This window comes from Balaenoptera physalus, assembly GCF_965194825.1.
Source record: "Balaenoptera physalus genome assembly, chromosome: 2".
Lineage (NCBI taxonomy): Eukaryota > Metazoa > Chordata > Mammalia > Artiodactyla > Balaenopteridae > Balaenoptera > Balaenoptera physalus.
In genome coordinates, this window is record NC_138883.1 from 168484405 (window position 1) to 168512143 (window position 27739).

The following is a 27739-nucleotide window of genomic DNA, read 5'->3' on the forward strand; positions in this document are numbered from 1 at the left end:
CATGGGCAGGAGAAAGAAGATGCTAGTCATTGATGTGGAGAAGAAAGAAAGGCCCGGGAACCAAGGACCGTACAATTTGGACTGGGCAGAGCAAAGGAGTTTGAGTACATATAAATGTATTTAACCAAGATGGTCAGAAAAAACTTTTTTCCAAGAGGGTACGAGTGGAGTGAGGTCAGGGAATTCACAGTCATGGTATTGGTGGCATGATAAGGAAAGGTAGTGACTTGAGTTCTGCCCCCTTCCAGAATAGAGGATTCAGAGCATCCCGTTCTAGAGAGGACACTTCTGTTTCTACCTGGTTTTCTTTTGGCCGCACCTCGCGCAGCTTGTGGGATCTTGGTTCCCCGACCATGGATTGAAGCGGCGCCCTCGGCGGTGAAAGCGCCGAGTCCTAACCACTGGACCGCCAGGGAAGTCCCCTACCCAGTTTTCTAATGGCTTTTAAAACTTGGGTCTATGAGGAAATGCAAAGGAAGCTATCATCAGAGTTGGTTGGCCGGAAGTGGCAAGCATATTCTTGAGGGAGGATGGAGCGGCCTTTGGGGGGCGGGGGGCGGGCTTGGAACCACACTCCGAATTCCCCAAGACTGATCACAGCCTGGGTCCAGCTGGACCCCTGATTCCCTCATGCAGCTCCAAGACCCTTTTCTTGTCTAAAACTAACTCAGAGCAAACTCTAACTCAGAGAATCAGAGAACACAGGAGCAGGAAGTTGTATCCAGCCATTTCCCAAGTGACACATGGGGTCACGGAAGCCAGAAAGCTTAGGTGACTTATTCAGGGTAACAGTTCAGCCTTCCTGAGAGTCTTGTGAGAATTTTACCCAGTTTATGACCCTTCTTGAGGAAGGACAGATGGATACAGAGAAGGCAGGATAACTTGGGAGTCCCGGGTGGCTTGGGCACACACCCTGATGGCTCCCCTTTGCCCCAGCATCCTGCCTTCTGAGGCTCCTTGGCCTGATTCAGGCCTTGCCTCCTGACTCCGCTTCTGGGTCTTCCTTCAGTGGACCACACAGGGTACCACAAGGAGCTGAATGGTGGTCGCGCCCAGGCAGCACCTTTCCCTGGGCTTGTGCCTCTGTCTGTTAAAAACTCTGGTGACGAGTACTGTCTGTGACACGTGTTATATGCCACACAGTTTCTGGATGGGGAAAGGAAAATGATTGTAGGTAAAAGGGGAAACTATCACATACTTAATTTTTTTATGGTGTTATCCAGACCTCAAATGCAGACGTGCACACACACACACACACATAATGGGATGGGATGTTTGAAATCCTGACTGGCTTTGAAAGTCTGAGGCTAACAGTTGTACTAAGTGAAAGGTGACTATAAAAAGGCAAATTTGCAAGGACCTCTCAGTTTAGTCCTGAACAGGTTTTTCCTCCAATTGTCCCTCTACTTGTACTACTCAGTGTGTAAAGGTATATAGTTACACCACCCCCTCGATTTCCTCTAATTGTTTCATCTATTGTGCAGTGTTTAATACATTGCACCCTTAAAGCTGTCTGCCAATTTATCTTCATTTCAGAAGTCCGAACGTAGGGCCAGCATACACTTATGTTCAGTGTTGGTGAAATCTAAATGTAAGTAAAATAAAAATAGTATACCCATGTTAAACAAAAAAGGGGCAAATTTGTGAAAGATCCAGGCTGAGAATAGGGACCTGTGACTCGGCCTACAGTCTGTTATTGAAGATGAGCATTATGGTGATTAAAACCAGAGCCAGCCCAGGTGCAAACAGCGCTCAGAAAATTCCTGTCATCCGGGGGCTTACGGTTTAATGAGCCTGTAGATACCTATCAGCATTGTGTCATCACAGAGGTGATAGCTTTTTCCAGCAAGCGATTTTTCCCTCAAAGCCCAGGGCTCAGGGGCAGCTCTTCGAAGATAAAGCCCCGCCTGATTCTAACAGACGCACGTGAGCAGAAGTTAAGCTGCTTCTGCCCTGTTCAACTATGATGAGATTCCAGCTCAAGTCAGTCAGCAGGGGATTGTGTTTGCAGAGGACTCTGCTATTTTTTTAAAAAATAGAGGTATCTATCTGTGTGGCTGTGTTTGTGAGCGTTTCTTTTCTTTTCTATTTTTTTTTTTTTTGACCGCACCGCATCTTAGTTCCCCAACCAGGCATCGAACCTGTGCCCCCTGCAGTGGAAGCACAGAGTCTTAACCACGGGACCGCCAGGGAAGTCCCAGCATTTCTTTCAGTAGGAAAATGCAAGCGCAGATTTTTCACAAATTAAATTGGGAGATTTCTCATAGTCTTTCCTAACTAAAAGCATGCTTGCCAGCTCGCTTGGAATTACCCTAATAAGAACTTTGTCAAAATACTTGGACCCCCCTATTTGGGGTTCCCTTCTGGAAAGTCCTGAAATCTGTAAGTGAACCCTGTGTTTCCCCTCCTCACCCCTTCCAAGAGTCCAAGCACCCCTGAAGATGCCATACTCACAGGGTAGCCTGGGGATGGCTCCCTTGCTCGAGTCCCACCTCCAACTGCCCTGCAGAGGGGTCACTCCCAGGCATGATGGAAAATGTCCTGTCTCAGTGCTTCCCACCCCCCTCACTCTTTCTCCCCTAGATAGAGGAAGGAGGGTGTGAGAGGAAACGCAACAGACTTCTGTTTCCTTCCCTGCCCCCAGGCCCAACCCCCAACAAACACACACACACACACACACACACACACACACACACCTCCCAGGGTTGAGATTCTTTCTCCCGTGTAACTGGATTGTGAAGGGCCAGACCATTCCATCTGTGTTTTGGCTCAGTTGCTCAAACGAGCTCAGGTGTCTGAATCCAGAATTTTCCCATGGTTTTAAAATTTGGTCCTGCAGATCTGTCCCCACCACGGGAAACCGAGGAGCCTTCCTTGGATTTGTTTTTCTCACCCTGTAAAGAAAACAGAAAGCTTTAGACCTCGTTGGAAGAGCCTAAGTAGGAAGGAAAGATCCTTTGAATCAAAGCAGTCTCATTGTAGAGTCATAAACCTGGATTTCGTGTGTGCGGTGCCAGCCGGAGCAATGAAGACAGGGGTCGGACCTCTTGGATGGATTAGGAAGGGGATGCAACAAATGAGCAGTTGTGCTTCAGGCAGCGTGTTTTCATACATATTCCTTGCAAGGGCTCTCTCCAGCTGGATAGGGAACCTCTGACTAGGGAGATACCAGGAAAAACAAAACAAAGTATTTGCTGTATTCATTTGTGCCACAGTCAGCATCTGAACTGCATATTTAAAAAGACAATTTTGAGATGTAAAACGGTCTACTCTCAGCTTTATTGAGACTACCCCCTGTTCTCTAGACTTGATAGAAATTGTTAAATACTGGAATGTGACACTCTCTTGCCTCACCTGTTCTGTCAGTGGACAGAGGTGTGTGTCTGTTACCTTAGTCTGCCGGACTCCCGTGAGGAAAAGTGAAGTAACAATAGATTCACAGTGTTGGAGGTGGAGGCTCAAAATGCCTCTTCATAGAAGAGACCTCGTTACCGAGCTGTATGACGAAGTCACCGTTCAGTGTGTCAGTTCTGGGTAGTGGTTCTCGATGCCACAGAAACAAGGTACCGGGACCTCTCTGCCCTTATACTATACGTATGTCATTCCCCATATGATTGTTTATGGCTATAAGAGTGTATCTTCTAAGCTGGTTGTATGCTACCCACCTTTCAAATAGTGCTGTAGAAGTGCTTTTAGTCTACAAGTTAGCTGATCTCCAGTGCTCTGGTTTTTCTGTTGTTTCTGTGGGAAGTGGGTCCTGAGTTCTAATTCTGTACTGGGACTAGTGAGTGCTTCTTTCCCTGGCTGGGAGGTGGAGGGTGGGCGATGGAGGGGTGGGTACGTGAGATGGGAGCCGTTCCCCTGTGCTGGGGGTCAAGGGGCTGTGTTATGGTTTTTTGTTTTTTTTTTCTCCATGACTGATTTTTTTTTTATTGGAGTATAGTTGCTTTACAATACTGTGTTAGTTTATACTGTACAGCAAAGTGAATCAGCTGTACATATAAATATACCCCCTCTTTTTTGGATTTCCTTCCCATTTAGGTCACCACAGAACACTGAGTAGAGTTCCCTGTGCTCTACAGTAGGGTCTCATTAGTTATCTATTTTATACATAGTATCAATAGTGTATATATGTCAGTCCCAATCTCCCAATTCATCCTATCCCCCTCCCTTCCCCTTGGTATCCGTACATTTGTCCTCTACGTCTGTGTCTCTATTTCTGCTTTGTAAATAAGATCATCTATACGAAATTTTTCAGTTTCCACATACATGCATTAAAATACGACATTTGTTTTTCTCTTTCTGACTTACTTCACTCTGTATGACAGTCTCCAGGTCCATCCATGTCTCCACGAATGACCCAATTTCGTTCCTTTTTACGGCTGAGTAATATTCCATTGTATACATGTACCACATCTTCTTTATCCATTCCGAGGGGCTGTGTTGTTGGTGAGGGCCTTCCTGGGTTGTATGCCAGGCTGGGAAGACGAAGCTTCTGCAGTGGTTCTGTCTCAGGAGGGGTGTGGGAGAGGGGAGCGGACTCTACCTGTGAAGAGGGATGGGTGGGGCTGCTGGAGGCTGGGGTGCACTGTAAGCTTGGTTACCTGCAGCCAGGGCCCTGAGGAGAGACTGGGGCCAGCTGATGGCCAGAGAGAGTCGCAGGGCCTGCTGCCATTCATGGTGCATGGAAAGGACATTTGTCTGAGCTAAGCCATGGGAAAAATCTAAATTTAGAGACCTTAGTTCTTTCCAGCAACTAAGCCAAGACACAGTAGACAAAATGATTTGGCCTTTGAAAATCTAGTTTTTGATCTACAAGGATCCAATTTCATAGGAGAATGAAGCTCCTCAATGCTGTGTGCATATGAAAAAAAACAGACACGCAAAGATCATTGCAACGTGTGGGATCCGCATCACCGTGTTCAGCGCATTTGAGTTATCACAGAGGATTCAGGGAGGGAAGGGGGACAGATGACAAAGGAATGGGGTCATCTGTCACCCTTCCTATCTGTCACCTATTGAAGAGAAGGCTGCCAGTGATGTGTTTGTTGTCTGGGAGTATCAGAGGGATTGCTCTGGAGAAGATTCAGGCATCATTTCAAACGTCCAGAGAGTGCCACACAGGGAGGAAAAGACTTGAAGGCAAAATATTCGTTGACCCAGTTGGACAAGTTGCCGTGACAAAACATTGGCCTCTGTTACCAATTAGGCAGGTGGGCTATTGCTGTTTTAGAGGCTGGCTGATTGTCTTTTTTTTTTTTTTTTTAACTTTCTTGGAGTATAGTTGATTTACAATGTTATGTTAGTTTCAGGTGTACAGTAAAGTGATTCAGTTACACATATACATATATCCGTTCTTTTTCAGATGTTTTTCCCATAGAAGTTATTACAGAGTATTGAGTAGAGTTCCCTGTGCTCTACACTAGGTCCTTGTTGGTTATCTATCTCATATACAGTAGTGTGTGTATGTTCATCCCAAGCTCCTGATTTATCCCTCCCGCCCCACCCTCACCTTTCCCCCCTGGTAACCATAAGTTTGTTTTCGATATCTGTGCATCTGTTTCTGTTTTGTAAATAAGTTCATTTGTATCATTTTTTAAAATTAGATTCCACATATGAGTGGTATCATATGATATTTGTCTTTCTCTGTCTGACTTTCTTCACTTAGTATGATAATCTCTAGGTCCATCCATGTTGCTGCAAATGGCATAATTTCGTTCCTTTTTATGGCTGAGTAATATTCTATTGTATATATGTGCCACATCTTCTTTATCCATTCGTCTGTCGATGGGCATTTAGGTTGCTTCCATGACCTGGCTATTGTAAATAGTGCTGCTATGAATAGAGGGGTGCATGTGCCTTTTTGAATTATGGTTCTCTCCGGACCCGTCTTAAAGAGTAAATATTCATGGGAGTCTCAATGTAAGGGGCTAGGGAAAATGGGAGTTCTTCCTGGGGTACCTTCTAAAGCACTCATAACTTTATCATGGAGGGGGGTCAAGGTCCATGGAGGGGGGTCAAGGTCCATGGAGGGGGGTCAAGGTCCATGGAGGGGGGTCAAGGTCTATGGAGGGGGGTCAAGGTCCACGCGTGAAGTGCTCCCAAGAGGAAGGCTCCTCTCTCTGTGCCTCAGCACCTCCTTGAGCTGAAGTCACATCAGTCTTCCTGCTTCTCCATCTCGGACACTCGTGGTACGTGAGTGTGTGCATGTGTGTGCTTGGGCCTCACCCAGAGCCTGGCACACTCACTCACTCTCTCCCTCTCCCTCTTTCCCACTCCGTCCTTCCTCTTCTCCCCTCTCTCTCTGTCTGTGTAAATGTCCATAGAAGATTAGCATCTATTTTTACATTTTCCAACTGTAGAGAGTCACTGCTACTCCTGTTTGTTGGTAGCTGGGAGGCAGGTGTCTACATGAAGGTGGCTTCGAACTGAAAAGGTGCAAAAATGCTAGGCCAATTTGGGGGAGGAGAAAAGGCTTGAAAAGAAAGGCTTAGGTCCTTTGGCTGTGCTGAGCTTTTGTGAGAAAGGCTTGCCACGCTGCTGCGTTGTCCCCGCCTGGGTTTCAGCCCACGTGAACGGTGTCTTTAATGTCTTACGGAAGGGATTTGGGCTCTTCAAGGCCAAAACAGGCTTCCCCTTCCGCCACTTCTGCCACCACTGACTCCTCTTGACTCTCAAAAGACATCAGAACCTCTGAATATCTTGTTTTCCAGCCAGAGATAAATTAGCTGTCTCCCGTTTGCATCTGGAAGACTGACCACTAAGCATTAAGTTCTTTAGGTTTGAGGAGCTCTTTCTTGGATGCATTGTTCTTGGCTGGCCTTGTTCCCCAATTGAGTGGAGTTATGTTTACAATTCTGTGGAGAGCCTCTAACTTTTTTTTTTTTTTTTAAGATAGAAGTTACATTTTTTTATGTGAAAAAAAATAAAGACACCAACACATTGTGCATTACTAGACAATGTACACACAGCCTTTATGCATCATGGCTGCATGGATGACAATCTCTGGGTTTTCTGTGCACTTTTTCCTTTCCTTGAGGGTGGATCTTTTTGCACTAAGTAACTCAGCCTCGAACTCAGCCTGATGGGCTGCATTTATAATATCTGCAGGTGGTACCATTTTTCCCTGGTAAATGAGGAGATCCTCCCCTATTGTCCAGCCGCTAGTTTTAAATTTAAATTAATTAACGTTAAATTAAAATTCAGTTCCTCAATCATGGTAGCCACATTTCAAGAGCTCAATAGCCACATATAGCTAGTGGCTACTGTATAGAGCCTCTAACATTTTTTATTTTAAAACTAATTTTTTAATCTATTGAAGAGTAGCTTTGGGAGGAGTATTTAAGGTTGTGTAGGGTCATCATAGATTTCGTGGTAGATATACTCTGTCCATCATACATACACCTCAAATCCATAGAAGTGCAGGGTGATTTTTCTTTCTCTGCTCTGAGGCGAGCAGGCTGAGTAAAACATATATAATAAAGGCCAGAGCTGTGTTAGGCTGCTTGAAATTCAGTCTTTCCCTGTTTTTGTTATATTTTCCAGGCATAGAGAGGGACAGGATAAAGATGCTTTATAAAAGGATCTGCTAGTGAACATATAACCAAATGGTAATTTGGGAAAGGGGTGGGCAAAATGAAACAAAAGCAGACAGGTTCTGATTTTATCAGGTTGACTCAGTTATGTAAGGAGATGGAAGATAAAGTTTGTGATAATGTGTTGAACTAGTAATACCAGGTTTAGAGTTAAAAAAAGAAGAAGAAAAAGGGAAGCACAGACAGAACATTCCACAAAATCACTGAACTGTGGGTGATAACATGCTTCCTTCTTTTCCTTCAGAGATTTGTTTCAGAGGTTAGCTGGGGTAAGGACCAGTACTGTAAAAACAACACAGGGGATCTGTAAAGAACAGGGGAAGGAACTGTCTGACACGACATTGATTACCAGCAAAGTTTTTAAAAATTTAATCTGAATTTACTACAGCATTGGTCTTGATATCTCAAAGACACTGGCCATGGCCTTCCTAATTTTCTGGACCTGAAGACTTGCTGTCTTCATCCACAAGTAATGCTTAAAATTGGCCTCATCCATGGTTTCAGATCCACCAGCGTTTCATTCAGGTCAAATAACAATCATCTTGGTAATGCCAGTGTGGATGAACGTGGTCCTTTAGAAAATATTAAAACATGGGAATTCCCTGGTGGTGCAGTGGTTAGGACTCCACGCTTCCACTGCAGGGAACACAGGTTCCATCCCTGGTCAGGGAACTAAGATCCCGCATGCCATGCAGTGCGGCCAGAAGAAAAGAAAAGAAAAGATTAAAACACCTTTTGTAATTGACAACACTTTCGCCCTCATGTTAGTTCACACTCCTTAATCCCACAACAGCATGCACCGTCCTATATTCAGCCTTCCTCTTAGCTTTCTTTCCTAAGCTCATTTTCATCCCAAGACAGTGTCTGAACAAAGACTCTTCTTTCCTGAAGCAGCTCAGAGTGGGAAGAGTAGAGGGTGAAGAGACACTGGCCATCCCACCATCGCTGTCTTAATGTCATCGTCTTGCAACCGTCTTCCTGTGAAAGTTCTCCTTTCCCTTTCCTCCCTTTTATCCTCCACTCACTGAATAAAAGATTGGGTATCTGTTTTGTACTGGGCACTGTGCTAGACAGTGGTCATAACTCAGCGAGCAAGATGGACAAAATTTCCATCTTCTTAGCAGGGATTAAAATATTAAGTAATTACAAGGATGGTGAGTGTTTAAAATAAAAGATAAGAAATGTCAAATGAGGGACTGACATAGTCTGCGGGTAGGATTGAGGAGTCAGGGAAGTGTGAATAGGTAGAACCAGAGAGGAAATCAAAGACCTCTAAAATTTATCTTTCGAGGAGAGGAAGGAGAAAGCAATAGAATTCCAAAAGAAAAGGGCCAAAGATGCTTTTTTTTTTTTTTTTTTTTTTTTTTGCCTCGCTGCACAGCTCATGGGACTTTAGTTCCCCCATCAGGGATCGAACCTGGCCCTCGGCAGTGGGAGCACAGAGTCCTAACCATGGGACTGCTAGGGAATTCCCAAAAGATGCTTTTTTTATACAGAACATTGGAGGCTACATTACATTCAATTCCAAGTCTGTGCAACTGTGAAGACTGATCATTTTTTATTGGTTTTCCAGATACTTCATCTTTTCTCTTTCTCAGCTAACAGTACTTTTGACCATTATGCTACTCAACAAACAATGTCCTCTGTGACTAGATGACAGGAATCCCGCTGCTCCCCCCACCCCCAAATCTGCCAGTGTGCTGCTGTGATCATGTGAGTAGCTGTCATTGGAGGTAAAAAGTTTGGAGTAGAAATTTGTCGGCTTTGATTACAATGAGACTGAGTTATTTATTTATTTTTTTTTATTTTTATTTTTTAAACTTTTTTTGTTTGTTTTTATTTTTGGCTGCGTTGGGTCTTCGTTGCTGCACGTGGGCTTTCTTCTAGTTGCAGCGAGTGGGGGCTGTTCTTCATTGCAGAGCACGGGCTCTAGGCACGCGGGCTCAATAGTTGTGGCACGTGGGCTCAGTAGTTGTGGCACACGGGCTCAGTAGTTGTGGCTCGCAGGCTCTAGAGTGCAGACTCAGTAGTTATGGTGCACAGGCTTAATCGCTCCATGGCATGTGGGACCTTCCCGGACCAGGGCTCGAACGCGTGTCTCCTGCATTGGCAGGCAGATTCTTAACCACTGTGCCACCAGGGAAGCCTGAGACTGAGTTATTTATAATTTTTTGTTTTTCCTCTTCATAAATATAACAAAATAAATTTTCATCAAGCATCCACCAAGAGCGAAGAATTCATGTAGCTGGTGGGAACATAAAGATTAATAAAGATGATTTGTGTCCTCAAGGACCTTCAGTCTGGTGGCAGAGACTCATATCTATAGAACTGACAGAATAAATCTTCTGCGGGGAATATGAATAAGGCATTATAGGAACCCAGAGGAGGAAAGATTTCTCCCCAAGGGAACCTGGAAGGACTTCAGAGAGAAGGAGGTATTTGAATTGGTCTTAAAAGAATGATAGCCTGCTAATACAGCTAGCCAGGCTTTTTTAAAGAGTCAAATTATTTTTGTAGTTAAGGCTTAATATGAGTAATAATGCGAGTAGTAATGCTATAAAGAGAGAAAAAGCACCAATTGAAGCAGATCTGTTTTCTTTTCATCTAGGTGTCACACTTGGCATATGTTGGTCTAGAAACAGCTTGATGTTTTGCTCACTGCTACGGGTTTGCCTATCGTTGCACAATAGATGGAGTCTTGAAATTTGGGTGTCGGTTGCACTTTCATAAATCAAATCGCATTTCCCATTATCTTACATTTAATTAAAGAGGTGGTGTGCTTTCTGATTACCCTGTAATTGGCAGTGGTAGTTGTCTCTTTAACTCTGTTTTCCTGCCCTAAAGCTCTCTTCTCCAGCAGTTAAACATCACTGCCCTTAGACTAACAGCAAGTTACTAGGGGCGATGCTGTTAAAAAAAAAAACAAAAAAACTGTCAGTGATTCTGGTGCAAATCACCTGCTCCCTAGTTCTTTTGGGTAGAAAGGTCAGTTTTCTTATACTGGATTTTCATAAAACTGAGCAAACTAACAGTCCCCCATATCCAATATGTCAACAACATGTTATATTTGAAATTACTCTTTAAAATGAGGTATAAAACTGCACTACACTTTCTCCCTGTCCATTAATTTGACTTGCTAACCTCCTGCCAAGATTTGTCCATTTTAAACATGATAGTTTTAAACATTCATCAGAAAGCATATAGCAAATTATACTCTGGCAGAAACATGAAGGCTAATATTTGGATCTGACCAGCCACTCACTCAGGGTTTATCACACTGAAGGCAGAGTGAGTGGGGTCGGTTTTCTCTTGGAGGAATGTTGCTTCGGGACAAAGAGTTGTTGGTCTTTGTTCTGTGCAGTCCGCCACCATAGAATAGGTTTGGTTCTGTGATATGTTCAAACAATGCAGATATCATCAAGGAGCACTTTCAAAATTAGCAGAGTATCAAATGGTCCCCCTCACCTAAAGATTGGGGCCCCGTGCTATATAAAATCCTAAATAAACCTCAATTCTGTGGCTGTAAGAGACCGGGAGAGGGCCCCTCATCTCTTTCCAACATGTCACCACCTGCCGTAGGCTCAGGCCTAAATCAGCACAGATAGGGAGGGGTCTCCCCGACCGTGGGAGAGAGCAGTGGGTGATGGAACCAGGACCCAAGTCAGATTGCTGAGTTCTGGGGTCAACCCACGTCACTGATCTGGTCTGTTTCCCTAACTTGCCTAGGTGTTGGCAATGGAAAATGCTCAATACGCTCTTTGATTTCCAAAAGAGAACAATCAGTTTTCATCATCTCTCTCAGTAACTCTTTCCTGTTTACGATGATCCTGGACTGATACCCAAGATTGTTGTTGATGTAAAGAGTAACTCTGGTCACTGAGCACTGTCCCTTCCAGCTTGGTGACACTCGCATGCATTCTGTCCTGGGCAGCTCACGCTCATCCCCTTGTCAGGCTCTGATGACTCTTTTTTGTTACAAGCAGGATGTTAGATAAAATACTTACAAACCATCCCTCCATCGTTATAAAGGCAATTCATGTGCACACACTCTGATGAAATAGAGCACACTGTCATTAAATTACATGAAGTATGACATCTTTGTTTTTTTCATCTTTTTGCCAATTAGCAAGCATGAAAAATAAAGGTGATGGGTTAAGCTACTATGTGGTGGAGAAGTGTAGTTTAGATTTCTTCTTTTTGATGATACACAAGAGTAATCCTGGCATGTGCCCCCCTTCCCATTTCCACTGTAGAGTAATATTTCCTTGAACTAAAACCCACAACATATAGTTCTCTATTTATTCTGCTGAAGGGAAATGGGTGAGATTGCCAGATTTCTCTGAGAATTACAGGGTTTTCAAATCATTGTGAAGAAAATTACTGAGGTTCAGTGTCAATGGAAAAAGCATATTCTTAATTTGCCTGTAATTTTTCTTTTAATTGGTACTTTGGTTCCACTTTCAAAGCACTTTTGAAGCTTTCTTTTCCAATTTGGCATCAACATTATTTTTAAAAACGCCGTTTCATTTTAGGATTATTTTCTATTTTGATTGACATAAAATATATCATTCTGAAGGGAAAAATATTAACACATTTTGGGGTAAGGAACTCAGATAAATTGAGCTTTGTAATCACTTTCCTAGGAATGCAGTTTCATGGTTATAGATATTGGAAAAACCTCACAATATAACCAACAAGCTGTTGGAATCTTGGTTGAGATTCCAGACCGTAAGTACTAATTTCCGTTCTAACAATAACCATTTCACTAGTGAACACTGGCCTTTTACTAAGAGAGTAAAGAATAGGGATAATGAAATTGTACACACACAAGCCTTTTAACAAACTTTTCCCTTGTGCATAGCTCATTCTAAATATATATATATTTCTTGCCCCACCTCCTCACCTCTTCACATGAAAATCGTTTCATTCAAAAATATGACCTGGCCCCATACAAGATAAAGTAGCACTCATTGTCAGGTTCATGCAGAACTCACCTCTGTTTTAGGCTGGTCACAAGAAGCACAGAGGGAGCAAGGCCTGTGGAGATACTCAGAAGATCGAGAAATGTGGGCCAGAGCTCTGGGCTGGGGAGGCAACCTGGCATTGCTCTACCCTCCATCGTATGTCTACTAGCAGTGGCGTTAGAAGGTCCCTCAGGCCTCTCTCTCCCTTCTCTCCACATGGTCAGGGTCCCATTCCTGTAACAGATGGCAATGTGTTTAGGCAGTAAAATGAGGTAAGAGGGAACCAGCAGGAGAATCACTATCCACTTAGGGATGGCAGTGATGCTCTCTACAGACCCCGGTTAGTGATGGAGCTGCAACCAGGAGGGCTCTGATCCAGCCTTGTCCTATTTCGAACGCAGTGTGTGACATCGGTCACTTACTTTCTTAGGCCTCGGTAATCTCATCTACTGGAAAAAGTGTTCAAATTGCGTAGATGATGAAATGATGTCTGAGGTTTCTTTCAACTCTAAAAGTCTTCAGGGAGAGACCATTGAAAAGAGTATACATTCCTGAAGTCACACTCTCAGGAGCCCTACCTTCACCAAGCCACTCTGTCATTGTTGAGAATAAAATGCGGAGGTTGCCTGTCAAATTCTAGTCAAATTGAATGTACATACACAATTTTTAGCCACCTTCTAGTGAAATTGAGATAGCTGTTAAAATAGTAACAGATTTATTTAATAATTGTCTTTGAAATTTTTCACTTATTTCTTTCAAGGTAACCATTAACAGCCATCCTGGAATTTTAGCAGAGATCTGCTTTCACATACTCTTTAATGATCCCCGTGAAATAAATCATACTGAAGGGTTTTTTTCTCCTTATGAGTTATTTGCCTGGAGGAAAGATTCTTAACTTTCTTTTTCATCTAAATGCATGCTAGAATAAAGTGTCCTTTGAAAAGTCTTAATGAAAAGGGCAAACATGGGAATATCTTCCACCCCAGTTCTTTCTGTGGGCTCTGGGCTCTGAGAATGAGGTCCCTGACTGCAGGACGAATGTCAGGGGACTCCCACTGTGTAACAGTCCACACCCTTCTGCCCCTTAGACAGCTGGCCTGTTGACTACTTATGGAGAGCAGCCTTTGGGGAGAAAAAATATTAAAAATTGGTTCATTTTCTATGAGTTATTTTAACCACACTAAATATACAAGAGAGAGAAGCTGGCATTTTCTATGTGAGAGGCCTCTCCTCTTTCCCCAGCTCAGGGGAGAGAGTAAGAATTACGTTTAGAGGCTGATAAAGTTTCCTGTGGTTACTATCAAGAGATCAGAGTCTTACTAACTTTTGCCAAATGGAAACAAGGAAAAACATTTGAAAAATAAACATTAAGTTATTACTCTCTCCTTCGTTCCCCTTTCTCTAGAGATATTCTTAGGGAGTCCATGCTAGGCATTAACAGTCTTCTTTGAAGCAAAATATACCCTTGCTACTTTCATGTTATTTTTTTATTTTTATTTTTTTTACCAGTTCCCCCTTTTGGCAGAATCTCTCACATCCAGCTCACTATCCCAACCCAGTGAGGATCCCACAGAAAGGCCTTTTGCTTTCTTCTGTGTACAACTGTCCCACACCACATGCTTAATTAGAACCCCAGGTTATCTTTGAGAGGGTCATGGTGCATCCCTTCCCTATGTCGATTTGAGAACATGGATAGTACTCCCAAACTTAAACATTGAAGATCTGGAGCCTGACTAGAGCAGACATGTAGTGCCGCAAATTTTCCAATACAGTACCAATGAGTTAGAACTACATACGTTAAACAAGCAAACAAAAAACAACTGAAATCTCATAAATAATAAGATAATGGTTTCCGTTCCACATCCTACCAGAGTCGTTCTAACAGCACACATACATATGAACTAATTTTATGCAAATTACTAGAAACATTTGTGTCAGGGGAAGACCTGAGGTGACTGGTACTTATTTTCAGATTGGTTCAATAGTAGTGGATAACTTGGGGGGAATAACGTATATGTTCTAGGACTTGGTGGTAAGGAAATTTAACTATTGCTTACTTTAAAAAATTTGGTCATAGATTTAACAGTGTGATACCCAAATCAGATGACAGTGGTTAGTTAAAACTGTGGTAAATAACTTTTACTTTGTCTCTGTTAAGAGGATTTGTCTGTTTTTATTCTAACAATCACGCTGTTGAAGCTGAGCTTTCCATAAAAAATAGGTCTTGGAGACCAGTGGCAATGTGATGTAGGCTGCATAAGCACTCCGTTCCTGAGTGGAAGCAGTGGCCTAACATTTCATATTGCTTTTGTTAAAGATCACCTTTGCAGAGTGAGCACATATTAGTCTTTGTTTGCAGAATAGGTTAAGATTAGACTTGAGGTCCTGAAGTTTTAACTCTCCAGTGAATATGAATCATACGCTTGTGAAATCCTCATTTCAAGGAAGCCCATTTTGCAGGTGGTTAAGAAGTGTAACCTTCTCTTTTTTAAGCTGAAAAATATACATTATGTTTATCAGTTAATCATAATAATTATGATTCATTGCTAATAAAACATCACAATTTATAGAGGACTACGTAAGTAGTAGCTGGCTATGTTCTCCCAACGCAAGCCAGTGATCAGAAATTGGCAAATTCTTAAACCTGCAAAAAGTAGAAAAGAACCTACTACAGATGAATACCCTTTGCTTTTTTCCTCCAAGTCCTGTTTTATGTACTTATGGCATTTTTGCTGTAATTTGAAAACACAGTTCATTCTTGTTATTCGCAGTAGTTACGTTCTATAAAGTTGCTACAGACACTGAATTAGTAAAAACTGAATTCATGAATATTGAATTTTCTAGGGGAAATTCAGGTTAGGTTCCTGTGAGCCTCTGGTCTCAACATTTTTTGTCAACTAGTCAACACAAAGCCTTGTGTGTGTGTTTCTGTCTAAAAACACCTTATGTAGGATATATTGTTGATTCATTAACATTGAACCCATGGCCACTGGCACTATAGTTCATGCCTGAAGGAAGCTTATCTAAGACATATAATTTTGTCCATAAAGCACGTCATAGCCTTCTTGCACTCAGGACGCCAGACACTTCAGCAGACATGGGGGCCTTTCTTTTTTTGGCCGCACTGCTTGTGGGTCTTAGTTCCCAGACCAGGGATCGAACCTGGGCCCTCGGCAGTGAAAGCGCCGAGTCCCAACCCCTGGACCGCCAGGGAATTCCCTCGGGGGCCATTTTAAATAGTGAAATGACACATGAAAAAAAAGGCAAAAAAAAGCGCAGAAATTGTGGCCCTACATAGCCTGCAAAAAAGGACACTTTTTTACAGTATGAGCTGGAACAAGAAAGCAGAGTGTAGCCTTGCTAGACTCCAGCTAGGACCACGCTCTACCTGCAACTCAAAAACTGTTCCCTGCTCTGTGAATGTTGGCAAATGACAGCAAAAGTGCTGGGAGTATTATTTGGGGGTTGCAAATAAATTTGAGCAGGTAGGTGAGTTTGTAAATATAGAATCTGTGAATAATGAGGATTGATTGTATAATAATACAGTGGTTTCTGGTATCTTTTTTTTTTCCCATTGAGCTTTTGCTTGAGATGCAGGTGAATGAAGTACACTTTAAATATCTTACAATTTTATTGGTCAATTATACCTCAATGAAAAAAAATTTTTTTTTTGACCAGAAAATAAAATGCAGGTGAAATTGATGCTGCTGGCTTGGTTGACTTTAGCATCAATGTAATTGGCTCCAATAGAATTTTCCAAAGTTGAGTCTACTCGCTATTATGGCAGCGGGAGTCCCAGCCATCACTTCTACTTTCTTGGCTTCTTTGATAGATGTTCTTTTCTAACCTGTCCTCTTCAGCTCCGCCCTCCAGTGAACTTGGCAGTGTTGTCCTAAACGATGCAGGGGAGGCGGCCTGCCGCCCCAGTCCCGACCGTTTCTCTTTCTGCCCAGACCTGCTCAGAATGTGGAAGAGAAGTTGAATTTAATTCATAAATTCAACACCTTGAGTACTGTTGCTTTTGCTCTGATTTAGTGAAACCGTCAGTGAATTGGGCCGCAAGGTCATTGGAATCAGTGCTGTTTCATTTTAGATCATTTTACGTGTTATTGTTTTAATAATAGTGCGAACGGCGTTCAGTGCCATTTGCTGATCTTTCATCTTCTTGATGTCATTAGGCAGAGCCCAGAAACACAAAGGGCATTTCAGCTTTGATGCCCTTTGAATAAGGAAGATCTTTTCAGAAATGTACAATTCCATCTCGTTCTGCCTGGCTTGAGAGCCTCCTTTCCTATTCCTGAGATACCTACTAAATCCTGTGGAAACCTGGGTGTGAGTTTTTCAAAAACTTTCAAATCTATAGTCAAATGTTTCGACTATACAATCCCATCCCTAGTTATGTAGATTGGAGATTCTCACTTTGTTCAAACCAAGTCTTAACTCTAACCTGATTAAAAGGTGGCAACTTTTCAGATACAGGCTGTGTCAGTTACTCAGCCTGGATTTGTTACTTGTAGAGCGTGGCTTTTTCAGAATTGCTGAATTTCCTTCCAGTAATTCAGATGTTCCTGAGGCAGGCCCTGGAGTGGCTGTCACACGCAGTGGTGCCAGAAGGTCTGTGGCAGGTCGTCCTTCTAGAGGGAAGCCTCAGAGGCGAAGTGGGGGAGAGGCTGCCCTGGGTGGCTTTTGCAGAAGAAGACAGGAGGCTGTACTAGACTGGAGCCAGCTTGCCAGCCAGCAGCCAGGCCTGGAGGCCAGCGTCCCCCTGTGGTAAAGCAGTGTGTGCTGGCTTTGCTTTGTGATCCTTGTGGGTGGCAGCTATGTGATTTGTGCCTTTTGTCCTGTGGAGGCCTGGTCTTGGCACTTCGAGGGGGGCGTCATGGGTGGGATGCTTTAAAGCGTGGCGACGCCGTCTCTTAGGCTCTGTGTGAAAACAGCGAGGAGAAGCAGGCCTTGAGGAGCCACCTGGGAGAGGGCCACGGGTGCCATGGAGAAGCACGTTCCAGCCACAGTGAGGGTGCAAAGGGTCAACTCAGCCACTGGCTTCTGGCAAGTCTTCATCTTTGAAGGACTGTCCAGTGGAAGATGGATTAGAGTTACTCTGAGAGGCTGATGGCTGGACCTCTGATCATTGTGCTCCGGCTACCGGGAAAGGCAGTGTTCACAAGGAGTTGAGGACGTTTTGAAGCTACACAGACCTGGTTTTCAGTGCACATACGAGCTGCGTGACCTAGAGAAAGCTGTTTAATGCCCCTGACCTTCGTCTGTAAAATGTCCAAAAATAATACAGAGCTTGCCGAGTTGTGTGGATAAGAGATAATCGAGTCCAAGCATCTGGCAGGTTGCAGGCTATAGTGGGCGTTGGTCAGTGGCAGCCTCCTTATACTGGGTCTCATTTGTTCATTCTCTCAGTGTTTGCGTGCTGACTCGGGTCTGGGTGTTCTCTTCAGCACGGGAGAGGCAAAAAGGGTAAGAGAGGCAGGGGAGCCTGGTGTTCACGGGCCAGCGGGGACAACCAACAAACCGGCGGTTAAAATAGCCTCTGAGAAGTGCTGTGATAACGGAAGTTAGTGACATGAGAGCACAGAGGAGGGGCTCCTAACCCCGTACTTGTGGGGCTAGGAAACTTTTCCATGAGGCTGAAGCATCTCCCCTGAGCTGCAGAAGAGGAGCTGAGTTAGCTGGCCAAGCAGAGAGAGGGCTGGGCTTCCATAGACCAGCATCTGCGGAGACCTGGCAGGAAAGAGAGCATACGTCTTTAGTGGAACTGAATTAAGGTCAAAGCACAGGAGCACAGGTATAACGGGGCGGTGGGGGGGGGGGGGGTTGGAAAAGGTAGAGAGAGGATGAACAGAGCCAGGAGGCCGTGTCTAGATTTTATGTTGAGGGCGATAGACAGCCGTTGAAGATTTGCTTTTAGAAAGGCCACCGACTGCAGGGTGGAGATGGGATGGGAGTCCAGGGCTGTTGGAAGACAGCAGGCTGGTGCAGAAGGCCGTACGGGAGAGGAGGAGCGCCTGATTCAGGGTCGACTGAGTGGCAGGGAGGATGGAGAGAAGCGGATGGGTTCAGGGTGTATGAGGGAGCTGAAATCAACAGGACTTGGTGAATGGCGGAGAGGGCGCGGGAACAAGAGTGGGGAAGGGCGACTCTTCAGTTTCTAGTGTGGACCTCAGGGTGGATGATGGTGTGTTTCTCAAGATGAGGGAGCAGTCTGAGAGCTTGAGGTAGATAAGGACTTTGGTGTTGGGTGCTGTGTTTGGGATTATAGAGTACATTCAAGGGGAGATGTCCATTAGGCAGTTAAACAACACAGGTTGAAGCCCAGGAGAGATGTGTGAGCTAGAGGGACCGATTTGTGGCTCATTGACATATATCTGTATGTATTACACATATCCATAGGTCATTTGAAGCCAAGGGAGTGGATGGGATGGCCAAGGGGAGTGGGCAGAGCGAGAAGATGAGGGCAGAGGACCACCCTGCATACAGTGGCGCCCAACCAGAAAAGTTGCATGCTCTGTCGGAGACTTCTTTGCATTTTACCAAATTTGATTAGCTATAACAATCATCTCATAAGGGTAAACAGAAAGGTTTTAGGGAATTTTCTACATCTTTTGTTGGCTGATAACAGCAAAAACAAAACTATATTTTAATAAAGCAGATTTTGAGAAGTTTAGCAAAGTAGTGAGGAGGACTTAATAGAGACAAAATATTCTAAGAAAGTAAGGGAAATTATTTACATAGATCAAGGCCCAGCAATAGCAAAACTGATGTTGAAATGCGGAAGGGCTTTGCAATTAAATGTTGTTCTTTAGGGGATTATGAATTTTCTCCCTCAGGGTGTAGGATTCAAGTCCTCCTAACCATGCCTCACTTTCACCTCTTTGCAAATAAAATAGAACAAAAAGAGTTCAATTCTTCAGGTAAATACAGTTGTTTATAATTGTATACGTGTTCCCTTCAGTAACACGGAGGATATTTTAACTGAAATCCCCGAAGTTCTCCAGGTTTGCAGAAAGGGTGCTGGAATCAGAATGAATGTTTCAGATGCTTGGCATTTATGTTCTACTTTCAGTCTTGCGAAGATTTCCTGTATAATTAGTAGTGAGGATAAGTTCTCTGTGTGCCCAAAAAAGAAGACTCCTTAGCCTTCACTGGTGTCCAGCTTAACATTTTTAAAAGTCCATGCTGTGGTCCAGGTCAGGAAAGGCTTCACAAATACCATCCAAAATGCATATTGGGAAAAACGATGTTGTGTTTTTGAAAAACTTACTCTGATCTTATTACCTCTAAATTGCATTCCTATTTGAGGCACTTAAAGTAGTTTCTGCAGAGGAAATGGGCACAGAGGTAATGATCTAGATCTTACAGAAAATAAGAATATAGAATGAATACATGTCCAACACACACTTTAATTTCTTAGTAAGGTAACTCAGACTACAAGGGGCCGCCGGTAATCCCCTCCTGTGCCTCAGGTTACAATTTAACAGCACCATAACGTCAAGGGCTTTAACATCTCAGCTAGTTTACAGTGAGTGTGTTGGTTCTATAATTAGAGGTTAATAAACAGGTTGGAGATGAGGTGGTGTCACACACCTCATTTATGTGTGAGGTTCTGGTGACTAAGAGGCCATGCAAACTCTTTCTTGAGCCTGAGGGAACTTCAGGCTCCCTGCCATGGGATCCTAAGTTGTTTCAGGCAGCTTCTTGGTCGTCTCTAAAGAAATTATAGGTGGGAGCAGTTCCCGAATTATGTCTGTTTGGGCAAAATATTGAAATACTATGAACTTTGCTGAAAGCTTCTTCTGAAAGCTTTATTCTTGAAAGTCTTGCCCAGCAACTGCCTGTCAGGTGAACTCAGGTTTTGCATTTCGACCTTCTCCACACTCTCTGTACCTTTTCATACCACATCCTTTCTGTCCGGGCCCATTCCGCTCGCCCAATATAATACGCGTTTCAGAGGGAATGATTCTAAACCCAAGATTCAGTTTTGTTAGGAAAGTCATCACTAAGTTTTTTTTGAGGGGGTGGCATCAATGCTTGTTAAATTTTTTATTTTATTCGGGGTAAAAATGTTGGAAAAATATGAAAAATACTCCCTCGTAAATCTACCCCCAAGAAGTAATCCCTGTTCACATTTTTGTTGATAATTTTCAGTATTTTATTGATGCAAAGATATTTTTAGACAAAAGTAGCATCTTTTGGTACACTCGAATCCTTTAAATTTGTCAACATTTCATGAGCATATTCTCAAGTTGTCAAAATACGGGATATAAATTAACTTCTCTCACATCCTCTTAGAACTGAAAATTCATCCTATTTCAGCTCTCCGATCCCTGTTCGGCAAACCCCATCTTAGAGGCTGTCTTTAAGCAGTAAATGTAAAATTACCTTGTGGTAAGACCCTTAGGAATAATTATAACTCTTCTACCTTACTTACACCAAGATGTCAGGTTAACTATGTGAAGGGCAAGTAGAGTCCCTTCAGTTGTATTCAGTTGTAGAAAATCATTGCATTCCGTTGTAGAAAATCCCAGGCGGATGTGTAGCATGTCATAATTGTTTCCCTCTCCATCAGAAAGCATTAATTGATCACGTAATTTACAAAGTATCCCAGGATCAATAGGAAAACTACACTGCATCACCTTAACCTTTAAGGACTTACTACTGTAGGCAAATGAGCTCCCAGTTTCCTTCCCTCAAACATGGCTTTGGCATAACAAGGGCCAGTATTGCTCCTGGCTCCATCACACATAGGTTGGCTACTGTAAATCACCGATGCCAGCTCAAGGCACAAGGTATGTTCCAGAAAATCAGAATTGTACCAAAGCACAACGGTTTTTGAGTCCACTAATTCCAACAGCCTGATATTCCTTGCAGAATGAATTAGGGGTTACTACCCCCATGCTTTACAACATGATGCTAGATAGAAATTTGCCTCCATCAAGTGGCCACTCATCTCTTTGTTTTCAAATAAAAAAGAGATTGAAGTAGAAGTAGAAGAGGTGAGACAGTTGAGTCTGCTGGGGTTGAACTCAAATTAATGGGCATGATTCGGGATAGGGCAGAGTAGGTATAAGGATGTATGCTGTCTTTCTTTTTTCTTTAAAACAAAGTATGGTTTATTTTGATGCACAAATGCAAAGTGGAAACTCAACAAAATCGAACTTAGTACCATTTAAGCAGGTTTCTTTGTAGGGACGTATGCTTTCTTCTTCTGGTCCTTTATGTCTGTGTTTTGTAGGTGTGTCCAAAGAAGAAAAGATTTGCAGGGTCCATCATATACCACAGTAGCATCCTTGATTTCAAAGTCCTCTAGCATTAATGGCATTTGACTCAGACATAATTGTCTTTAATACATCACTGTAAAATCTACCATATTACACAAGGGAGGTGCTACCGTTTAACTGGGAGATGCTACTGATTAATGATTATATGTTAAATTTATCTAGAAAATGAAGGCTTTGTGAAAAGGAATGACGGATGTTTGCAAAAGAGTGTATGAGAAAGATATTATAAATCAAAGGTTTATGAATTCTGCATATTAAATATGAATAGCTATTAAAATATTTACTGTATTACAATTAAAAAGAGTAATTAAATTAGAGCCTATCGTGAAGAATTTGGAATTTCTGTGAAAACCTACAAAACTTAAATATAATAAATCCAAAACAAAAAAATTTCACCAACTGACTCCAGTTAAAAAAGCTTCCTGCTTCTTCTTTTTGCAGTACCAGAGGGGAAGAATTATGTGATAAACATGTTATTATGGGAAAAAAGTGAAAATAATATTACTAGTGGACAGAAGAAAGTGAGAGGTAGTGAAAGGGCTCAATTTCATCTGAAGGTTGCAGCTCTGATGTTCTAAGGAAGGTCTCGGTCATTTGATTTTCCAGGTTTAATGTGTGACTTTTTGAAAACTAATTTGAAATTTCACTGTGTACAGGGCTCAGGGAACTCATCTTGTTGAGGAAATGACTCACTAAAATAAATGAACCTGTGGGCCCTTGACCATTTTTAACGCCATGGAGGATAGGTTTGAAGAGGTCAGTGTTTGTCCTTTGTGCTCAGATTATTGGTGACGCTTCTCTAGGAAAGGAAGGTTGAAGTCTTTCACATGGAACCACACGAAATTGACACTTAGATATGTCAAAAATAGGCGAATATCTGCAGTTTCATGTAGTTCATGCTAACAAATTCTAAATGGGACTAAGACCATGACTTGACTGAGTTGAAAAGGAAGGAGGTCCGTGTTTTAAGGACAAAACAACATTTGCAAAAATGTAATAGAAAATTGAAAGAAGTAAAACAGTTTTGCTTTGCTGGAATTTCTGGAATAATCTGGGGTACTAATGGTGGACTTTGGGTGATTACCATGTGTCAATGTATGTTCATCAATTGTCACAAACGTACCACTCTGGTGGGGTATTATAAAGTGATAACCTGCTGTCAGGTCAAATGGGGAGGGTGCTGAACTTCACCGTTAATTTGAAATTTGCCTAGATTATAAATTTTAAATGACCTTTCCCCATCTGTAAACAAATTATTTCCATTTTTTTTGAATTTATTTATTTAAAAAATTTTTTTTCAAATTATTTCAATTTAAAAAACCCTTATTTAATTATAATTCTTCAACTTAGGAGAGATATTTTTCTTTTTCTTTTTTTTTAAGTTTTTTTTTTTTTTTTTTTGATGTGGACCATTTTTAGTCTTTATTGAATTTGTTACAATATTGCTTCTGTTTTATGTTTTGGTTTTTTGGCCACAAGGCATGTGGGATCTTAGCTCCCCGACCAGGGATCGAACCCACACCCCCTGCATTGGAAGGCGAAGTCTTAACCACTGGACTGCCAGGGAAGTCCCGCGATATTTTTCTATTTAAGAAAACATTAGTTTTTTTTGTTATATGGGATACACGAGAAAAATTTGTTTATTCTTAAATAGTGTGATCTCAACACGTGAAGGTCAGTGTTCCTTAGATCGGTGTGTTGATAGCTTATTTCAAATCAATATTTTTTATTTATTAAAACTAGACTTCTGGGAATTCCCTGGCAGGTCCAGTGGTTAGGACTTGGCAGTGAAAGTGCAAAAAAAAAAAAAAGCCTAGACTGCCAAGGCACTATTCGGCAGAATATAATGTGATTTTCAAAACTTCACTTACATATTTAAAATAAACTTTTTAATTTTAGAACAATTTTAGTATCACAAAGATCATTTAAAAGTTCCCATTTACCCCACACACAGTTTCCTCAATTATTAACATCTTAAATGGTACATTTGTCACAATTCATGAACCAGTATTGCTAGATATTATTATTATCTGCAGTCCATAGTTTATTCAGTTTTCCATAGTTTTTACCAAATGTCCTATTTCTATTCCAGGATCCCACAGTACATTTAATTGTCGTGTCTTCTTAGGATTCTCTTGGCTAAGAGTTCCTCAAATTTTCCTTGTTTATAATGACCTTGACAATTTGGAAGAGCACTGGTCAGATATTTTGTAGACTTCCCCTCAGATGAGCCTTGTTTGATGTATTTTTAAAATATGTTTGTTATTAAGACAATATTTTTAGAGCAGTTTTAGGTTCATAACAAAATGAGGGGGAAGTACAGAGATTTCCTATATACCCCCTGCCCCCCAACAGACTGGTACGTATGCTACAACTGACGAACCTACACTGACACATCGTAATCACCTGAAGTCCATAGTTTACCTTATGGTTTAGTCTTGATGTACGTTCTGTGGGTTTGGACAAATGTATAATGGCATGTATCTACCATTATAGTATCATATTTTCACTGTCCTAAAAATTCTCTGTGCTCTGGCTAATCACTGTTAACCCAACCCCCAACCCCTGGTAACCAATGATTTTTTTACTTTATTCTATTTTTTTACTGTCTCCATACTTTTGCCTTTTTGTAGAATGTCACATAGTTGTAACTGTACAGTATGTAGCCTTTTCAGATTGGCTCCTTTTACTTAGTAGTATGCATTTAAGGTTCCTCCATGTCTTTTCATGGCTAGATAGCTCATTTCTTTCTAGTACTGAATAATATTTCACTGTCTAGATGTACTGCCGTTTATTTACCATTCACTTACTGAAGGACATCTTAGTTGCCTCGAAGTTTTGTCAGTTGTGCATAAAGCTGCCATAAATATCCACATGCACGTTTTGTGTGGACATAAGCTTTCAGTTCTTTAGGGCAAGTACCAATGGGCACGATTGCTGTATCACTTGGTAAAAGTATGTTTAGTTTTGTTAGAAACCACCAACTGTCTTTCAAAGTGGCTGTACCATTTTGCATTTCCACCAGCAATGAATGACATCCTCACCAGTGTAGGTGTGTAATGGTGTCTAATTGTTGTTTTAATTTACATTTCCTTGATGACATGTGATGTGGAACATCTTTTTTATGCTTATTTGCCATCTTTATATCTTCTTTGGTGAGGTGTCTGTTCAGATCTTTTGCCCATTGTTTTTTTAGTTGGCTTGTTTGTTTTCTTATTGTTGAGTTTTAAGAGCTCTCTGTATAATTTCACTTATTTTTCACAACCGAAATACTCTACATATTTTAAGACACCTTAAGTGCTATCATCAACTTTCAATTGTACAAGATTTCATATTAATTTAAGAATAAGGTTTACACTTCCTCTATTAATACAGGTTAGAAGGTTTATTTATTTAGTTTCAACAAATACATATTTGTACACATCAAATGAGCCAGACAAGGACCCTACATTTAGAAGTTTACAATTCAGGAAGAGAGAATCAAAGGGAGGTATTGTTATAGATTTAATTTGATGGGAAACAAAGCAGAAAGTTTCAAGGACAATTAACCCCTTAAGTCTTCCTTATCCTTGGCTGATTCTGGCTTTAGAGACTTCAGAAGTCTTCCCCAGACAGTTCTGTATTCTCTGAAGGAATGTTAAAAATCCTAATTCTGGGTAATTTTGTTTTACTCCAGACTCTGAGCGCTAAGGTTAGTTTCTCAAGCAAAACATTCTGTCCCCTCCAGGAATGAAAGCATTGATGAACAGAAAACATCCACCCTCTCTTGATTCTTCTACTTAGCAGTATTGGAATAACCACTTGGTCAGCTTTAAATCGTAATGGGGGGGGGGATGTGTAATTATGTTTGATTCAAGCAAATAATCCAAAATTCCCCAGTCCATGCCTATGGATTTGGGTTTAATAGCATCCTGTACTTTACCTCTCAGAAGCTTTTCTCACTTGTCTTCAATTAGGATGTTAGGTCAGTGAGAACTTTGGTGAGTTAAAAAGAACCACATTGATATTTGAGAAGACCTAGGCTGACAAATCAAGTTTTTAATTACAGGAAATAATCAGAAACTACTGTAGATGCAATTAAAGGCCTTTTTCTTTGGAGGAAGTTTGTTTGTCTTTTATATTTTTTTCCCTAAACTCATTATAAAAAATACTGTACTCTTTCATGCTTATAGCCTGAACTCTATAACTTCCTGCTGTGAATATGGAAATGAATTTTGTCAAAATCAAAGAAATTAGTTAATAGGATTTTTTAAAGCCTGTTAGTAGAAGTGGTTTAACATTTTTAAAGAAAATGTTTGCTTTGTTCATGATTAAACTGAACTAGACACCTGACCTCTGATAATCTCTCAAATCCCATACCTCTCTTTCTGTAACCAATGAATTGCTTTAAATTTTACGAGTTGAGAATTGATTAAATAAAACCATAATTTGATTCTCCAAACTGGTTAAAATTCAAATGTATAAAGTATAGCTCACTTAATAACATGAGAGTTTTTTTGGTTTTCTTTTTTTTTATAACTTTTTTTTAAAGTGAATTTCCTCCCGTGTACTTGTTGTTGTTTTTTTTTTTAACATTTTATATTTATTTATGTATGTATGTATGTATTATTTATTTTGGCTGTGCCTGGTCTTAGTTGCGCCACAGGGGATCTTCGTTGTGGCATGTGGGCTTCTTAGTTGTGATGCAGACTCTTAGTGGCGGCATGCATGTGGGATCTAGTTCCCGGACCAGGGATCGAACCTAGGCCCCCTGCATTGGTAGAATGGAGTCTTACCCACTGGGCCACCAGAGAAGTCCCTTGGTTTTCTTTTTAAATGGTCACTTTGGCATTTGGTAGCTACCAGAGAAACACATGGGTTTAGAAGGGCATCTTAGGTCAATTCAAAAGCCTGGAGAAGAACTGAGTTGGCAGAATATAATCTTGCCAGTTGAAATTCAACCAGCCTTTGACATTTATTCTCATCTGAAAAGTACTACAGGATTTCAAAATAATGTAGCAGACATGCTACTTAGAAGCCCACTTCCTAATATTCCTCTAATTACCCAGTTGCCAACCCAGCTTGTTTATTTGAAAGATATTAGGATGGAGGTTAGACAACATATATTATGATTACTTTTCTTCCTGTGTATATTTTAATTTGAAAATGTTAAAGTATATTACAGAGTATTTTCCTATTTCACAGATTTGTAGAACTAAGATTTTGATGGGCTTATGCTCCCAGGGCTAGATCTTCCTTTGGCTTTTTCTTCTATTATTCATTGCAATCCATACAAGGCAGCCGCCCTGTGAGCATTTTCCCGGCATCCTCCTTGTGTTTACATTCCTACTGCATTTATATACAGGCGTACTGTACTCCATGTGGGTTTGGTTCCAGACCACTGCGATAAAGCAAACATCACAGTACAGCGAGTCACACGGATTTTTTGGTTTCCCAGTGCATATAAAGTTATATTTACACTACACTGTACTCTGTTAAGTGTGCAATAGCATTATGTCTTAAAACAAACAATGTGCATACCTTAATTTAAAAATACTTCGTTGCTAAAACTGCTAACCATCATCTGAGCCCCCAGCGAGTTGTAATCTTTTTGCGGTAGTAACATCACAGATCACTGGTCACCCTAACACATATAATAATCATGAAAAAGTTTGAGATATCGTGAGGATTACCAAAATGTGATACAGAGACATGAAAGGAGCAAATGCTGTTGGAAAAATGACCCTGGTGGACTTGCTCGACACAGGGTTGCCACAAACCTTCAATGTGTAAAAACAATGCAATAAGGTGAAGCACAATAAAACAAGGTCCGCCTGCATTGGGCAGCACCCACGTGGCAGACAGTGGAGCTGCACGTGTGGGCAGTGCTCATCCCTCGCTCTCAAGTCTC

General features: G+C 41.6%; 1 protein-coding gene and 1 long non-coding RNA gene across 30 annotated transcripts in view; both read left to right on the top strand.

The window, feature by feature from the left end:
• Positions 1-27739, top strand: part of KIAA1217 — a 496866-nt gene that overhangs the window by 213348 nt on the left and 255779 nt on the right. The gene's annotated exons all lie outside the window — the stretch shown is intronic.
• On the top strand, positions 582-17569 carry LOC309655043. Its single transcript, XR_014260574.1, has 3 exons — positions 582-6022; positions 6083-9308; positions 10204-17569. It is a non-coding gene; the product is annotated as an uncharacterized lncRNA (long non-coding RNA).